Genomic DNA, 14,557 nt, shown 5'->3' with positions numbered 1-14,557 from the left:
TGCAAATGACATATCGGACAAAGGGCTAGTATCTAAAATCTATAAAGAGCTCACCAAACTCCACACCCGAAAAACAAATAACCCAGTGAAGAAACGGGCAGAAAACATGAATAGACACTTCTCTAAAGAAGACATCCAGATGGCCAACAGGCACATGAAAAGATGTTCAGCGTCGCTCCTCATCAGGGAAATACAAATCAAAACCACACTCAGGTATCACCTCACGCCAGTCAGAGTGGCCAAAATGAACAAATCAGGAGACTATAGATGCTGGAGAGGATGTGGAGAAACGGGAACCCTCTTGCACTGTTGGTGGGAATGCAAATTGGTGCAGCCGCTCTGGAAAGCAGTGTGGAGGTTCCTCAGAAAATTAAAAATAGACCTACCCTATGACCCAGCAATAGCACCGCTAGTAATTTACCCAAGGGATCCAGGAGTACTGATGCATAGGGGCACTTGTACCCCAATGTTCATAGCAGCACTCTCAACAATAGCCAAATTATGGAAAGAGCCTAAATGTCCATCAACTGATGAATGGATAAAGAAATTGTGGTTTATATACACAATGGAATACTACGTGGCAATGAGAAAAAATGAAATATGGCCTTTTGTAGCAACGTGGATGGAACTGGAGAGTGTAATGCTAAGTGAAATAAGCCATACAGAGAAAGACAGATACCATATGTGTTCACTCTTATGTGGATCCTGAGAAACTTAACAGGAACCCATGGGGGAGGGGAAGGAAAAAAAAAAAAAAAGACGTTAGAGTGGGAGAGAGCCAAAGCATAGGAGACTGTTAAAAACTGAGAACAAACTGAGGGTTGATGGGGGGTGGGAGGGAGGGGAGGGTGGGTGATGGGTATTGAGGAGGGCACCTTTTGGGATGAGCACTGGGTGTTGTATGGAAACCAATTTGTCAATAAATTTCATATATATAAAAAAAAAAGTAACTAAGCAAAGCGATGGACGGGTGAACCATCATGTGATCGTGTGACAAGCAGGTGGTAATCGTGTCACCACAGATACGTATAGAAAATCATCTCCTTGTACACCTGAAGCAGACACAATGTTATGGGCCAAATATATCTTAGGAAACCTGGAAAACAGGAACAAAAACAAAGAAACAAACCAACAAAAAACCCTGGAAGTCTGGTAAGTGGCTGATGCAGCAGTGTGGACAGGATATGGACACATGGATTGGGGTGTTCACCCAAGTTGGCTCGAGGCCCTCGAAGCTTTATGACTACACCAGGGATGGGCCATGGGCTGGGGTGTGGGGCTGTTTTCATCACCATATTCTGACACGCAACTACAAGAACTCTAAAGTTCAAACGTGGACGTCAAGATCTTTATGAAGGTATCTTTGTCAAAATAGGAAGGCAGAACATATCTTAAAACTTTTAAATATTTACACATGTGGTGTGGACCTCCAATTGTATTCTTTCCCCAAGCTTCCCCTCTCCCCCATTTATTATGGAAGATCCTAAAAGAATCCATTTCTTACTATGATGAATATACTGATGTATTAAAACATACTGTTAGAATAATAAGGTTACGTCTGGATTTAAGTGATTTTGGTTTGTAATAGTTCGTACATAAATGGATCTCATCTTAATTTTTTTTTTTTTGGTAGGGGAGGGGAGAAGAGAAGCAGGGTTATTAGTGTAATAAAATTGTCTTGAATTGTCTAATTTGATATTGGTACAGAAAGTGCTTTCCTACCGTTCTCCCCTAGTTTGAAAAACTTACTGGATTTTCATTCAAAGCCTACATTTGGAGATAAATGTGTTTTTGTCCTTCAGTGTTTTGATTATTCAGTTCGTTCTTTGTTCGGCATTGTTGGTTTCTTCTCGTTGTTGCCGTTTGTTGTTTTATTTGAGCTGTTTTCATTTACCAAGAATTTCTTTGATAATGGAAGGGGTGGCAAAAATCAAATCACATCATTTCCTGCTTGATTCCACTTGCTAAAATTAGAGGATGTTTATATTAATAATTTAACGACTTATGGTATAACACAACATGAAAATATCATGCTATAGGTTAAAATAAGGAGAAGACTGAGAAATGAGGAAAATATTTATATGCAATATGGAAGAGTGGAGCAGAAAATGATACGTGTGCTAGTATTGCAACTCTAAAAGGCATAAAAGAGAAAGATTATATGCAAATAAAAAGTTCTATTAAGGTGACAGAATTATGGGAGATTTTTAAATTGTGCATGTAAAGTTTGACCAGACATATCTTTCCAAAAAAATATTTTTATTTAAAATCTCGGACTCTTCATCGGAATTGGTAAGGATAGAGTAAAACTTTCACTATCAGCAGATGACATGATACTATATATATATGTGTGTGTGTGTGTGTGTGTGTGTATACACGTATATATATGAATACATATATACATATACATATGTATATATATGTATATGTACATTTTTATATATATATGTATATATATATATATGTGTGTATATATATATAAAACCCTAAAGATTCCACCAAAAAGCTATTAGAACTGATAAATGAATTCAGTAAGGTCACAGGACACAAAATGAATATACAGAAAGCCATTGCATTTCTATACACTAACAATGAAGCAGCATAAAGAGAAATTAAAAAAAAAAATCCCATCGAATTGCACCAAAAGTAACAAAATATCTAGGAATACATTTGACCAAAGAGGCGAAAGATCTGTGCTCTGAAAACTAGAAAACACTGATGAAAGAAATTGAATACGACACAAAGAAATGAAAAGACATTCCATACAAACGATCCTAAAATTGGTATGGAACCACAAAAGACCTCAAATAGCCAAAGCAATCTCGAAAAAGAAAAATAAAACTGCAGATACCACAATTCCAGACTTCAAGTTGTATTACAAAGCTATAGTCATCAAAACAGTATGGTACTGGCCCAAAAACAGACACATAGATCAATGGAACAGAATAGAAAACCCAGAAATAAACCCACAGCTATATGGTCCATTAGTCTTCAACAAAGCAGGAAAGAATACACAATGGGAAAAAGACAGTCTCTTCAACAAATGGTGTTGGAAAAACTGGACAAGCAACATGTAGAAAAAAGAAATGGAGGAGTGCCTGGGTGGTTCAGTCGGTTAAGCATCTGACTTCGGCTCAGGTCATGATCTCATGGTTCATGGGTTTGAACCTCGTGTCAACCTCTGTCTTGACAACTCGGAGCCTGGAGCCTGCTTCAAATTCTGTCTCTCTCTCTCTCTCTGTCCCTTCCCCAGTCATTCTCTGTCTTTCAAAAATAAATAAACGTTAAAAAAAAATAGAAGAAAGAAATGGAACCACTTTCTTACACCATACACAAAAATAAATGGATTTATCCTCAAAATGGATTAAGGATCTCGATGTGAGACCTGAAACCATAAAAATCTGAGAAGAGAGCACAGGCAGTAATTTCTCTGACATTGGTCATAGCAACATCTTTCTACATATGTCTCCTGAGGCGAGGGAAACAAAGCAAAAATAAACTATCGGGATTACATCAAAATAAAAAGCTTCTGCACAGTGAAGGAAACAATCAATGAAATTATAAGGAAAACTACAAAATGGGAGAAGATATTTGCAAATGACATCTCTGATAAAGGGTTAGTGTTCAAAATATGTAAAGAACTTACACAACTCAACACTGAACACCTAAATAATCCAATTTAAAAAATGGGCAAAAGATATGAACAGACATTTCTCCAGAGAATACATACAGGTGGCCAATAGACAAATGAAAAGATGTTCATCATCACCACTTACCATCAGGGAAATGAAAATCAAAACTGCAATGAGGTATCACCTCACACCTGTCTGAATGGCTAAAAACAAAAACACAAGAAACAACAAGTGTTAGCAAGGATGTGGAGAGAAAGGAAACCCAGTGCACTGCTGGTGGGAATGCAAACTGGTGCAGCCACTCTGGAAAACAGTATGGAGCTTCCTCAAAAAGTTAAAAATAGAACGACCTATAATCCAGGAATTGCATCACTCCGTATTTACCCAAAGAATATGAAAACACTAATTCAAAGGGATACAAGCACACCTGTACTGATTGTAGCATTATTTACAATAGCCGAACTGTGGAAAGAGCCTAAGTGTCCATTGATAGATGAATAAAGAAGATGATGATGAGGAGGAGGATGATGATGATGATGTGTGTATGTGTGTGTGCACGTGTGCGCGTGTGTATAAACACAGTGGAATATTATTCAGCCACAAAAAAGAATGGAATCTTGCCATTTGCAACAATATGGATGGATTTAGAGGGTGTAACGCTAACTGAAATAGGTCAGACAGAGAGAGAAAAATGCCATATGATTTCATTCATATGTGGTATTCGAGAAACAAAAAAAGGGGTCCCCGGGTGGCACAGTTGGTTAGGCATCCTACTCTTGATTTCGGCTTAAGTCATGATCTCACACTTCGTGGGATCAAGCCCCCCCATCGGGCTCTGCGCCAATGGCGTGGAGCCTCCTTGGTGCTCTCTCTCCCCCTCTCTCTGCCCCTCCCCTGCTCGCTCTCTCTCTCAAAATAAATAAATAAAAACATTTTTAAAAAGAAGCAAACAAAACGAACAAAGCGAAGAAAAAGAGAATGACAAACCAAAAAACAGACTCTTAACTATAGAGAACAAACACGTAGTTACCAGAGGGGAGTTGGGTGGGGTGATGGGTCCAATTGGTGAGGGGGATTAATTAAACTTATAATTAATTAAACTAAATAAAATTATCTTGATGAGCACCAAGTAATAGATGAAAGTGTTGAATTACTATGTTGTACAACTGAACTAACATAACACCGTATGATAGCTCTGCTGGAAATAAAATTTTTTAAAAATGTAAGTCAACGAAAAGTCTCTTTTCTCATTTTTCCCCCTCGTCCCTTCTCTACATCATGCCATAGACCAGACTGTGGTACCTGGTGGGCTCCACGATGGATTTCTTCACAGCTACCTGGTTTCATTTGCACAGTTAGTAACTATTGCAACCTGCTGGAAATGTAATTTGCTAAATATCTTAAAGCATCTTTTTAGGCATATATAAGACATGTAGGGTCTACAGTTCTCATGCTTGTTATTCTGTTTTATTTTATTTTTTTGTTGTTGTGGTTGTGTTATTTTAAAACCAATTTCAGGAAATTGTTTTAAAACCATTTGGAAGCAAATAACAGAGATGTAATAATTCACGTGCAACAAGAGCATTTGTATCCTCGATTTTTATCCCAAAGTACAATACTAAGTATAATAGCATTAATGTGTTTAGCAATGCAACAAGTAGTATGATTTAACAATAATAAAAGATAATGCAGAAAACTAAAAAGACGCCCTGCCCTGTCAAATGATTCTATGATCCTTACAAGGTTTGGAGGGGAAGACTGTTGCGCAACTTCGGGCTAAGATATTGTGTTTGAGAAACACACACTTAGATGTTGGAACTAATGTATTTCCGGGAAAAATAATATTAACTGAATGTACTTTCCCTCAGTACCTTAATTTCCCAGAACACAAAAATAATAGCAATTACCGATTGAGTGCCGACTATATTCCAGGCACTTTGACTTCTATTATTCTTCCTGCTCACAACACGGCACTTGTCGGGTGAGGAAACTGTCGGGGAGGTGAAGGAACTTGGCTCAAGTCTCACTTGGAACCACAACAAAGACCTTCATCTTAACACAAAACCTATCACCTCCCGCGGGCTATGACAGGGGACTCTGGGGAGACTAGACAGACAACTGGACAACACAACACCGTTTGTGTACTTCCAAAGCACGTAGGCTATCACTCCCTGTCTTATTTTTCTGACATCCAGATCTTTCACATCCAGATCTTTTAGGACAAGTTTCTCGATGTACCGAAACGGCATTAAGAGTTAAAGGCAATGATACAAAAGGGCCCTTAATAAATGTCATTTAGACGATGAAGCCTTCCCCTTTTAGAAAAATAAAAGCAAATGTCACAGAAACACAGCTCTTGCGCGATACCGGGCAAGAATACAAGTCACTACCACGACCAAAACCTATTAATTGCATCCCATCCCCCCCCCACCTCACTCCACCCCCCCCCCCCCAGCTATTATTGGCGAAGCGGTGGAAAGAGTCCTGGACTGGGAGGCCACTGGCTCAAGCCATCATATTGAACAGGGTGAGGTCACGCAAGCCTTTGGATTTGCTGGTGATGTGCTTTTCATATATTCCTTGTGGGGTACACGTGCTGGCCCGGCCAAACCCACAAGATGGTCGTTAGAATAAAAAGAAGAAGTATATTTGCAAGTGTTTGGGAAAGGCTAGAAATGCTGTCTGCAACCACGAATAAATGTATACGGATGTGTGACTATAGTTACTGTCCATTGAAGACACAGAGCTCTCCACCCATAAATTTACTAAAACAAGGTGCATCTTCAAGGATGTAGACGGCCCAATAAAAAGACTCCATCTGCAAAAAAAAAAAAAAAAAAAAAAAAAAAAAAAAAAAAGACTGAGACCCCAAGTGAGGGGAGCAGCTAGGATGAACAGGAACATGGTTTTAGAATGAGCAGATACTGGTGAGATAGAGGTAGATAAAAGCTCACGTTTCAAACAAAAGAAATCTGTCTTCTGTGCCCAGAAGGGCTGTATTTGAGCCCCTGTCAAGATGAGAGGCACACAGAGCGATGCAGCAGTGTTTACCCCAGGTACCAGGCGACAGGAAATGCCAGGCTTTGTCATCTGTATGACAGATCATTTCTATGATCTGTAAAGGGTCCCACTCACCCTGAGGAAAATGGTACCCGCCAAGAGCCTACCTACCAGACAGGGAACGGCCCCGTGTTCAGATTTCAAAGGTCAAGGGTTTCAGACAGTACTTTTGAAAGCAGTTGCCTTTCCCCCACCTCCCCATAATGGTTTCAGGGAGATCAGTCAGGTTAGCCTCATTTAAGAAAAATATTAAGGACCTCTAATGTATCGAGCAGGGGGCCGGAAACCATGAGGTATTCGCAAGAGAAGCGTATGATAAGCTGAGTTGGGAATACATAATGTAATTAGTTAAAAAGAAAGAAAGTTACGTTACTTCAATTATGGGACCCCGTGAGAATGTTCCTTCCTTTCTCTTTCGTGCTTCAAACAGAAGTTTGATAGTTTCATTTACGGGTTTTAAAATCGCAATTGTGGCTCGCAGATATTTGCAGATGACTGCAGTGCCTACAAGACGCTTGTTTTTAAAAGAGTGACTCTGGTTGTGAAAATCACCCTAAAGAGATGTGGAGTTGAGTGGGTAGATCACGCTTGTTGAGTTGGGCGTGGCAGTATTTTTCCACACACTATTGCCCACATTCAGGACACTGCGTCTGAAGATCAGGTTCACCACGTAAAAATGGTATAAGCCCGTATCACAAAATTCTCTGCTCTCTAAACTTCATCAAAACCTTTGAAGTGCATGTTTCCTTCTTCTGTATGCATATATAAACAGATATTTTCACTATATACACTCAGCAAACATGGCCTAAAATCCAATGCCTCTACAGTTTCTGAGGATCAGACTGGATACGTTTCACGTAATTCAACATGGGAAGTGGATGCCTAAGGGCATGTTTAGATATGTATGGATTATTTGTATCCTGATACCAAGGGTGCATTCAAAATTAGCAAAATAACAGCACCTGTGATTTACAAAGAATGTGGCTTTAAGGATTGAGACACACACACACACACACCCCATGTGATTTTGAAATGGTTCTTAGTTCTAGTATTATTTTGAAAATTTGAGTGTTTTAAGAACAAATTTGAAAGGCAGAAAGAGAGGTTGAGTTACAAGAGCCTTTTCGATCTGAGTCTTTAAAAAATCTCTTAGATGGTTGATGTATGTTACCACAAACACAAAAGCACAATGCCTAATGTTTGTTACCCCAGAACATTTGTTTTTAACAGTGTGGTCCAATTGTACGAAACATAACAAGAATGATAAGGCACTTTCTTTTGCAAGATTCCTATAGAGTGAATCCCAAGGACTGTGTTGAATATAGAACGTAGCGTATTTGGTGACTTCTTGGTTTTTTTCTTTTTAATATTCTGTTCTGTTTGGTCCAGGTATGGGTTATTTTCAATTGCTGTCACACTTCTTTCTACATTATTTGCAGAGGTAATTTAATTCAAATGTACATTAAATACTATGTTGGAGCAAGGTATGCTTGGAATACAACGTAATGTGATTAATATAAGATGACATAGCTTTCCTTTCTCAGATAACTTTTGGATTGCTGTTAATCACTTTGTTTTTTTACAAACACCGTCAGTAGAGGGATATGCTATAAGAGAGTGTTTCCAACTAGTAATTGTTAGACTATTTTGTTCTATAAAAGAGTACATTTAGGGGCGCCTGGGTGGCTCAGTCGGTTAAGCGTCTGACTTCGGCTCAGGTCATGATCTCATGGTCCGTGAGTTCGAGCCCCGCATCGGGCTCTGTGCTGACATCTCAGAGCCTGGAGCCCATTTCAGATTCTGTGTCTCCCTCTCTCTCTGCCCCTCCCCTGTTCATACTCTGTCTCTCTCTGTCTCAAAAATTAAAAAAAAAATAAAACGTTAAAAAAAAAATTAAAAGAGTACATTTATCTTGGGTTGATCCTTGAAAATTGTCTAAACAATACCAATCTGGCATTTACATGTAATAAACCTTAGATTAAAGTATGTGAAAGGATATTACAGTATTTATTTTAGGTGTATAATTTTTAACAGAGTGGTGTCATTCGTGTTCACACTGTGATCTTTAATTTCCCATTGATAATGAGAAGGTTATTTGTTTTTCTTTGGCGAAGGACATACAGCCTGAGCAGCGCTCAGGAAAGAGAAGCCCTTACTCACCGTCATCATCATCTCATGCTAGTATAAAGCAGAGATAATGCTAGCACCTACCTCACAAGGTTAAATGGCGATAAATGTTAGCCACAGCTATTACCAGAACCTCCAATCATTTTGGAACATGTAACCTGTTCATATTAATCAGACTGAAATCTTTAAATTATATCTCAACTATATATGGTCTAGAGGCGAGGAATGAATCTGCATCAAGTTAAAAGAGTCTTATCATGAAGGTAAGTCAACGTTTCGGTCAATATTTTAACCAATTACAGAAACTAATAGTTCCTACCTGTGGAATGTGATGAATTTCAAACCACATGCATCGGTCTGAATAAAGGTTATAATGAACAAGGCAATCAGTGTGACTTCTGAGACAGACACATTTATCAAACCCTTGGACCAGCGCATGCAAACAGTTCAGTCCAGGGACATCTGTACTCTGTGAATCTTTTTTGGAGGGTAGATAGCTCCTGCCAGGAACAGAACAAACTGTTTTTTAATGTGATCTCCCTCCTTCCTATTTCCTAGTCATGAAAAGAGCAATTGCCATAGATGTGGTCCAAAAAAAAAAGTGAGATGAAGTGAACAGCTCAGTTGTTTTTCAACTTGGCATTAAAAAAAAAAAAAAAAAGAACAAGAAGCAATGAATGCAGCAAGAATTCCTATTGGGATGAAACGGGAATGGAATTTTGCACACGGTGGGTGCACCCTAACTCTGGGTCTAAGTATACCCTCAATTTCTTGTGGAAGAAATTCGTTACTTGCATTTTGTGGATAAGCAGCTCATACTTTCTGAAAGGGAGCAGTGTCGGTTTTTGGGGTGGGGGAATTCTTCACAATGAAGGGCTCTCCTCCGCCCGGTCTGTAGTAGAACAGTAGCCATATCCGACTCCCCGAGTACTAAATGCTGCTAGTTCCCCCAGACAATCACTCCCTACTCCCCTAGATTTTCGGGGATGTGGGTAACACCACGCCTAGTAGAGACCCAGTATGGTAGACAAGGGTGTAAGCACTATTGACCTGATCTGATGTTGGAATTACACTCCCTCACTGACTAAACCCAAGAGGGGAGATTCAGTTTAGCAAACAGAGGTATGAAGTCACTTTGCAACTTTTCAGGAAAGGACATTCTAGGAAAGAGGGTTAGAAAAAGTTGTGGTTAAGAAAATGGATTCCTGGGGCACCTGGGTGGCTCAGTTGGTTAAGCATCTGATGGGCATTGAGGAAGGCACCTGTTGGGATGACCACGGGGGTGTTGTATGGAGACCAATTGGACAATAACTTTCATATTAAAAAAGAAAAAGCATCTGACTTCAGCTCAGGTCACGATCTCGTGGTGAGTTTGAGCCCCACGTCGGGCTCTGTGCTGACAGCTTGGAGTCTGGAGCCCGCTTCGGATTCTGTGTCTCCCTCTCTCTCTGCACCTCCCTTGCTCGCACTCTCTTCCTCTCGCTCAAAAATAAATAAACATTAAAAAAAATTTAGAAAATGGATTCCTCTTAGCTTTCCCATGTCCTGCCTGTGGTATGTTGTGCAACTTTTTCTTACCAAGGAAGGGATGATGATAATACGCACCTCACAGGCTTTCTGTGAGGATTAAAGGTGCTAACACGTGTAGCTTGCTTAGCTCCATTCCGGGTACACGGCAAGCACTCAAATGTTACAGCTGTGAGGCATAAAGGTAACAAACTGGGAGTTCATGCATTTAAAGGAGCAAGAATTTGTCAGAATAACATACACCCGAAGGAACAAAGGTCAATTACGACAGCCTCACAGAAAAACCTAAAAAGTGGCACCTGGGTGGCTCAGTCGGTGAAGCATCCGACTTCGGCTCAAGCCATGATCTCATGGTCCGTGAGTTCAAGCCCTGCATCAGGTTCTGTGCTGACAGTTCGGATCCTGTGTCTCCCTCTCCCACTCACACTCTCTCTCTCTCTTAAAGATAAACATTAAAGACATTAAAAATAAAACTAAAAAAATAAGGCAAATGGCAATTTTCTACCGTTAGAAGCATGTCTTATTTGTTGCCCTGTTAACTGGTAAAGAAAAAATAAGAAAGTGTGTATTTTCATAAATTCACAAGGCGTGAGATGAGCTTTTGTGTTTATTATTTTGTGCCATATTTTAAATTCATCATGGACTCCTGTTCAAATTTGTAGAATTCAGGAACTCTACACTTGATGGCTCACAATTGCTCAGCCTATGTCAAAATGTTTTGTTTCATTCGTTCATTATGAATTTGGTGTAGGAATCCACAATGAACACATGAAAACAAAGAGAACAGGCACTCTAATTCCTAAATTCGTAACCTAACAAATAAATGGATGGAGCACCTAACATGCTGTTCTCTAAATTAGCCTGTAATTCATATTTTTACTGATTGAGACTGAACTCTAATCCAATTAACACATTTAATCAGATATAAATTCAAAACATCTTAGATAAGAATAACATAGAATGCTAAAATGTGACTCCGTAGCTGGTGAATTACTCAGTGCCTGCAACAATAAAATATCATCTGACCCAGAATCCAGGATCTGACTTTTTCTAAATGAATAAAATTCCAAGAGATTTAAATCCCTTTATGCCAAAGTAATGCAGTAATGTAAATGTGATATTTAATACATACACATGCTGTTGCACAATGAATACCAAACCCTTTAAAATATGTGTTCACTGCCCAAAGATAAAAATAACCCAGAACTATCACAGTCATGCGTTACCAGTAAGACCACTATGAGAATACTGGGATGATTTTTCACGATCTGTTACACCCTGCCCGTACTTCATGGGCCAGGCTACTGTGACATTACTAGGTTGGTAATTCACAAACTGGAAAATCACGCCATCACCAGAGATGCGATCACCATATGTATGTATTTCTACAGGCCAGCATCAATTACAAAATGCAATTAAAAAGACATTCTGTTCACAATGATATCAAAATGAATAAAATACTTGGAAATAAATTTTCCAAAAGGAGGGCAAGAGTTGTACGCTGCAAACTACAAAACATGGCTGAGCTCAAATTTTTTAAATATCCAAATAAATGGAGAGATAGTCCATATTCATTGCATGCTTTGAAAGACAGATACTACTGAGATGCAATGTTGTTAAAATGTCAGTTCTCTCAACGTTACCTATACATTCAATGCAATCCCTATCACATTCTAGCAGTTGTGTGTGTGTATGTGTGTGTGCGTGTGTGCATGTATCTAAAATATATATGGAAACACAAAGGAACAACAAGCGCTATAATAATTTTTAAAAAGAACAAGTTGGAAGAATTATACATTGCTTTCAAAACTTCTTATATAGCTATAGTAACAAGGACAGTGAGTTACTGATACAGGAATACCATACAGGCCAATGGGACAGAGTAGGGTCCAGAAAGAGACTCACAAATTTAAAGACAACAGATTTTTGACAGAAGTACAGATGCAATTCAATGGTGAGAGGATATTTTTTTCAACAAATGATGTTGGGGCAACTGGATATCCCTACACACACACACACACACACACACACACACACACACACACACACACACATATACTTTGACCATTATTCATATCATAAACAAAATTAACTCAAATTGGCAAAATGATAAATTGACGCTCATCAAAATTAAAAACTCGTATGCTTGCTTTCAAAGACACCATTGAGAAAGTGAAAAGACAAGTCACAGACTAGGAGAATAGAGCTGCAGATCATGTATCTGGCAGGAGACTTGTATCCAGAATATAAAGAACTCTTACAACTCAAAAGGAAGTCAGATAAATCAACTGGGAAATGGGCAAAACATTTGAACATTTTAACCAAAGAAGATACACAAATAGCTAATAGGCACCTGAAAAGATGCTCAACATCAATAGTCATTGGAAGGCCACAAATTAAAACCACAATAAAATGCCATTACATGTGCCCTTGCATGGCTATCATCAAAATGACAAACATTACCCATGTCTGATAAAGATGTGCAGACTGGAACACACAGACTGCTGACAGGGACGTAAAATGGTATAGACACTTTGGAAAACTGCACGGCTGTTTCCTGAAAAGTTACACATACACTTACCACACAACTGCAACAATTAACTTCCAGATATCTATTCAAGAAAAATGACAACATAGGTCCTCAAGGAGGCTTGTACGCGAATTTCACAGCAGCATCACTCCTCATAGGTAAACACTGAAGACAACTCAAATGGTCATCAACTTTGAATGGATAAACGAATGTGGTATATCCATACAATGGAATACCACACAACAATAAAAAGAAGTCAACCATGGACACATGCCACAACGTGGATGAATCTCAAAAGCATGCTAAGGAAAGAAGCCAGATGCAAGAGATTACATACCGTATGATGATATGTACATGAAATATCCAGAAATGGTAAATCTGTGCTGACAGAAAGATCAGTGGTTGTCTGGGGCTGGGGACAGGAGCCGGGAATGACTACAAACGCGCATGAGGGAACTTTTGAGGGCTAACGGAATTGCTCTAAGATTGGATTATGGTGATGGTTATGTAACTGTATAAATGTGCTAAAAGTGACTGAATTGTATAGTTACAAAGGGTGGCTTTTTGGTATGAAAATTCTACTTCAATACACTGTAAAAAAATAATGGGAAAAAAAGACACTTCACGTTGAAGTGGGAGTTGGGGCACCTGGTTAGTTCCGTCGGAGGAGCGTGCGATTCTTCATCTTGGGGTCACGACTTCAAGCCCCATATAGGGTGTGGAGATTACTTAAATAAATAAAACTTTAGGGGGGAAAAGAGAAAGAGGCATTGATCTTCAAATATGGGTGATGGAAAGGGTGAAGTCCATTCTGGCATAAAGATGACAGTCGAAAAACATTTGTACCATGAATAATGAGCTTCTGAACTTGGCTAACTGGGAGAGATAAACAAAACTTTACAATATTCATGATTTTCTTCATTTCACTATTATTTAACTTTCTAACCGCCTTGGTTTCCTTTGCTGGAAAATAAGAATAATAATAGTACCTCCTTCACAGGGATAGAATGAGGCCTAATGAGATGATGGACACAGCGCTTTCAGTATAATGCCTGGCATGTAAGTGCTAAATATTAAATATTAGTCGGGGCTCCTGGGTGGCTCAGTCGGTTAAGTGTCCGACTTGGGCTCAGGTCATGATCTTGCGGTTTGTGAGTTCAAGCCCCACGTCGGGCTCTGTGCTGACAAGCTCAGAGCCTGGAGCCTGCCTCAGATTCTGTGTCTCCCCATCTCCCCGTGTCTCAGCCCCTCCCCTGCTCATGCTCTGTCTCTCTTTGTCTCTCAATAATAAATAAATGTTAAAAAAATTAAATATTAACTCTCAGCAATCATAAAAATATTCAGATTGCCTCTCTAGATGTTAAGATACTTAACAAAACACATTGATATTGCTCTACTTCCACGGCTATGGAATTTCCCTAAAAGTAAAAACAGAACCACAATGAACTTTGTCAACCTCAGTTGTAGTAAAATTATTGACACTAGAGAAATTTTGGTTTTTCAATCAGATTTTAAAAGATAAATCCATTTGCAAGGACAACAGTGACATATTTTAAAAACACAAAATGAGACATATCCATTGGCATGCACAAAAAGTAGCTGATTTAAATACATGTTTATCAAGAAGCATAATGGTTTTATGGAAACCAATTTGACAATAAATTTCATATATAAAAAAAAG

Source organism: Lynx canadensis, chromosome A2 (genome assembly GCF_007474595.2).
Source record: "Lynx canadensis isolate LIC74 chromosome A2, mLynCan4.pri.v2, whole genome shotgun sequence".
NCBI lineage: Eukaryota > Metazoa > Chordata > Mammalia > Carnivora > Felidae > Lynx > Lynx canadensis.
The sequence above is the reverse complement of the archived record's forward strand: the minus strand, read 5'-3'. Positions refer to the sequence as shown.